The sequence below is a fragment of the Prionailurus bengalensis genome, chromosome A2, assembly GCF_016509475.1.
Source record: "Prionailurus bengalensis isolate Pbe53 chromosome A2, Fcat_Pben_1.1_paternal_pri, whole genome shotgun sequence".
Taxonomy (NCBI): Eukaryota; Metazoa; Chordata; class Mammalia; order Carnivora; family Felidae; genus Prionailurus; species Prionailurus bengalensis.
The window spans coordinates 14,477,863-14,482,766 of record NC_057348.1 but is presented as its reverse complement, the minus strand read 5'-3'; positions in this window follow the sequence as shown (position 1 = coordinate 14,482,766).

Genomic DNA, 4,904 nt, shown 5'->3' with positions numbered 1-4,904 from the left:
AAGGGGCCGCGGGGCTGCTCTGCGCATGCGCCCCTGCCTGCTGGAGGCCTCCGGCTGCGCGAGGGAGGGGGCTCTCCCTACCTAAAACCCCCCTCCCCACTTCTTCCACCTCTCACCCCAGCCAGGGGAAGACTACGTCTGATTTCCCGCGCGTTCGCCCATTTTCCCCAAGAGTCACATTAAATGTTCCCAGACGCCCCGCGGGGGGCCTGTCCCACCTTACAGACGTGGAAACTGAGCCTCGGGGAGACGAAATCGCTCCCAGAGTCACGCATAGGGGACGGGCAGAGCTGGGCTTCCAACCCTGGGCTGCCTGCCTTTCTAGGGCTCACACTTGAGGCAGTTTGGGCTACAGTTGCTGTTTTAGTCCGTGTAGAGAAAGGAGGCTGAGGCTCAGAGAGGAAAGGAAGACCGCTGGGTCACACAGCTGGTAAGAACTCCCAGCGTTGGAGCCCAGATGTGTCGCACCCTGGAGCCGTTTCCACCAGCTGCAGCCTGCAGCCAGAACATAGCATTCTCTTCATTCATTCCTGGATCCAGTCAGCATTTGTGGAGCACTGACTGTGGAGTCCGGCTGTCACGGGAATATTTTTGCTTTGGGCAGGGGGGCACGTGTGTGTCTTTGCAGGGAGACCGCAACCTTAAAAAGTCTGGAGCCACACAATGGAATATTATTCAGCCATGAAAAGGAATGGGGTACTAACACCCCCTAAACATGGGTGAACCTCAAAAACATTACGCTGATTGAAAGAAGCCAGACACAAAAGGCGACAGGACGGTTCCATTTATGTGACATGTTTCGAACGGACAAATCCAGAGGCAGAAAGTAGATGGGTATTTATCACGGATTGGGAGAAGGGGAATAGGGACTGTAGGTGGGTACTGGGTTTCCTTTGGGGATGATGAAAATGTTCTAGAACTAGACAGTGGTGAGGGTTGCAGAGTAATGTTAATATAATTAATGCCCCTGGATTGTACACTTTAGAATGGGAAATTTTGTCTTCTGTGTGCTTTACCGCAATGAAAGCTGGAAATAATGGAAATGGGTGGGGACAAAAGCTTAAAGAGATCAGCCCTTCCCCCACCTTCCTTCCCAGGGTTTTTGTCTCCCAGCTTAGGATGGGATGCACTGGGCAGTGATGGCTCTAGGGGCCAAAGTGACACACTGGGGTGGGGGAGGGGGTCCCTGGTGGTTCAGTCAGTTAAGCATCTCACTCTTGATTTCGGCTCAGGTCATCATCTCATGGTTTGTGGGATCCAGCCCCACACTGGGCTCTGCACTGACAGCTCGGAACCTGCTTGGGATTCTCTCTGGCCTCTCTCTGCCCTTCCCTTACTCCTACATGGGCACATATACCACCCCCCCCATCAATAAATAAACTTAAAAAAAAGTGATACACTGGGGAGCTATGCTTACTGTTCAGTCCTCATCACAGAGGAAAGCTGGAGGTCAGGGATCACATTGACATGAGTGTCCACAGTTGACAGGCTGGGTGAGGGGGTGATTGTGGTAGCATTGGTTAGGGTGGGGGAGCTGGGGGTCCGGGGTCGCATTGTGTCATGTGTAAGGGATCCAGGCAGCTTCGTTCCCACACGTTCAGGGCTCAAACCTTCCACTCCTAACAGAGTGACTCTGGACCAGCCATTTTGTCTTTCTGTGCCTCAGTTTCCCTGTCTAAAAAAGGAGGATAATTAAGACTCCCCATCTTACAGGGTTGCTGGGAGAATGAAACAGGAAGTAAACACATAAGCTGCTATCATGCTGCTGCCCATTTTCCAGCTGGAGAAACTGAGGCTCAGAGGCACAGGACCACCTGCCTGAGGTTGTACAGTATAGGTACTGGTCAAGTGGGAGTCTAGGTTCATGGCCTCAGAGCCAAGCTGACCCCCACTCCTGACTGCCCCCACCTCTCTCCACCCCCTCCTCTCCACCCCTAGGTCCCCCTGGCCAGCGCCAGGGCTGAGCTTAGAGGGGCTGGCCTGGGGCCCAGGGCGGTGGGGGAGGCAGGCTGTTGCTGGGGGCTTGAATGAGGCAACCTTGCCTGGGAATCTGCTGGGCTCAAAGAGCTATTTATAGGCCTGCACTGGGATTGGGTGAGCCACCCCCCGCCAGCCCTGAGTGCCTTCTCTGTGCCCCCCACACTGGGGCCCAGGCCAGGGGCTGAGAAGCAAGTTGGGGGATGGAGCAAGGGAGGGGGCTAGTGGGCCAGAGCAGGAGCAGGGAGGCTGGACCCACCAGGAGAGCTGGATCTCAAGGGTGGACAGTGTCCCTCCAAAGCGCCTCTTAACATACGCAAGGTGACACACGGCCGTGACACATGCAACCGCATTCACGTGTGTCACACGATGACCCCAACAAACCACTAACCCACAGTCACATCCCAGGCCCACAGTGAGCGCACAGGTGGTTTATATACAACCACATGAGACAAGGCCACACGTAAGTCACACAGACCACATACGACCTCACGTGGCTGCACACACGTCATGCCTCTTGCACAACCAAACTCGCAGCTGTGATTCAAACCGCACCTCTAGTCCCTTCATGGTCGAATACATGCCCTGCAGTACCCTAGCCTTCCTGGCAGTCACAAACAAGCCCACATGTGCCCCACATTGTTCACACTCAACCATGTTTACAGCTGTGGGCACATCTACAGGCAGCTAGCACCCAACTATGATCGCTAGGCACACGGGCACCAACACGGAGACATATAGTCCTCCTGGGTCCAACCTCACAACACAGCCACTCATGCTCACCATTCATCACTCCCCCTGTAGTGGCCCTGGGGGGGGGGTCCCCTGATGAGATCACCTCCAGGATGCCTGGCCACCGCCACCACCCCTGCTTGTACTGTCACCTCCACTTGCCCAGGCTCCCAGGTTTGCACCGTCCCAGGACTGACAAGTCCAGCTGGCATCCATCTCCTCTGAGGTGGGCCCTGTTGAACCCAGGCAGACCCTGGCAGAAAAATCAGGCCTGGACCTGCCCCACTGGGGGCTGCGAGTCACGGAACTGTCACCTCCACCCCCACATACTCTCCAGGCTGGAGCCTTGAGGCAATCATTACACTGATCCCCCAGAGGGAACCAAGGCTTGAAGCCATCTGAAGACCTTTCCCTGCCCTGCTCCAGCATAACAAACACAGGAGAAATGGGATCTGGGTTTTGCCATGGATGGGGCTGCATCCCCAGGGAGAGTCCCTGCTGACCCATACTTGCTGTGTGACTTCAGCAAATACCTGACTCTCTCTGAGCCTCTATTGCCTCTTTTGACAAATGCAAAACTCAGCCCGTGGAGAGAATGCCAGAGTCAGATTGGGATTTGAATCCTTCTCCCCCTGGATGAACTTAGCCAAATGATTTTGCTTTTCTGTGCCTCAGTTTCCCTCAGTGAACCAGGGTTGCAGCTCCTGGCTCTTCCAGAGCTTCCTCTGCTCCATCCTCTGGGTGAGGTGGGGGGGGGGGAGGGAGTGCCTGGTCTTTCCTCACTCAGGCAAATGAATGGACCACTTTTGGCTGCCCTGCTGGGAGCTTAGAGCTGCTAATTCCCTGGAGAAACAGGAGGCTCTTTCATGCCCAGGCGCCAGTGGGGTGAGGAGGCGGGAAGAGGGTATTGAGCTGGCCTCATACCAGTGGGCAAGGTGGCTCCATGCCAAGACCAGGAGTGGCGCTGGTGGTGGGGGGGGGGGTGGCTAAGGCCATGAATATCCTCCCTGGGGGACATTGGGTATATATATCCTCAGCTATAAAATGGAAGTGACATGGACCAGCACAGCAAGTTCAACGAACCAGTGGATGAACAACCAGCAAAATGTGGTTTCAAGTCAAACACAAGGTGGGCTCTCAACAAAGGTCAGCCACTGTTGTTATGTGTCCGCCCAAAGAGCCCACCAAATTCTCCAGCAGTCTTATAAACAGAATTCCCTCCATTTCACAGATGAAGGAATTGAGGCCCAGAAAGGTCAACGTGCTTGTCCAAGATCATATGGCCAGTAAGTGAGTGACCCAGCCAGGATTTAAACTGGATCTGGACCCTCCAGGGTCCATGCTTTTCCCACCTTCCTCTGGGGGTAAAGAGGTCTTTTCTGCCATCCGCAGTCCTGGCCCCAGCACTGAGACCAGCAGAGCCAGGTCTAGATGGCACCAGGCCATGACTGAATGCAGGAAGTCCTGGCAGGCAGGGGCTGATGGGGCAGCCCTTCCGGTGGTGTCCCAGTTTCCCAGCCAGCCCACCCCCACCCCCTTACTGGAGTGGGCTTGGGAAGATGCTAGCAGGATGCCAGGAGAACCATTCCCCTAGCCCTTGAAGAAAGGGGCTGGATTCTAGACCATTCAGCTAAAGCCAGGAACCTGCAGCCTTCTGCCAGTAGCTGTTTGTCTCAGAACCCTCCATTCATGCAGATGGGATGGTGTCTTGCCCTTTCTCAAACACCTTCAGGCTCAGCAGGATTTTGCTCCACATATTTTATTCAGATTCATGGTCTTTCACCCAACCAGGCCTTTACTTATGCTGTTTTCCCTGCCGGACAAATCTCCCCCCATTTTTCTTACCCTGATGAATTCCTGCCCACCCACTAAGGTACAGACACAAGATCCCCTATCCCAGGAAGCCCTTCCTCCAGGTAGAGCCTCTGGTCTCCCAGCCCTATGTCTGGCTCAGCCCTGACTGCATGGATCTGTGTGTGTGTGTGTGTGTGTGTGTGTGTGTGTGTGTAGCTCTGTCTTACCAAAATTGAGGGCTCCTCAGGTATGGAGGAGGCTTCTCGCTGAGGCTTCTCACAGTCCCCAGCACCACCCAGCACAGGGCTGGGCAGCAGGGAGTGAATTCTTGTTTAGTGAATCAGTGAACCAAATCTTTAGCCTTTGTGCAATCTGGTTTGGCCAACCCCCTCCTTCCCCCC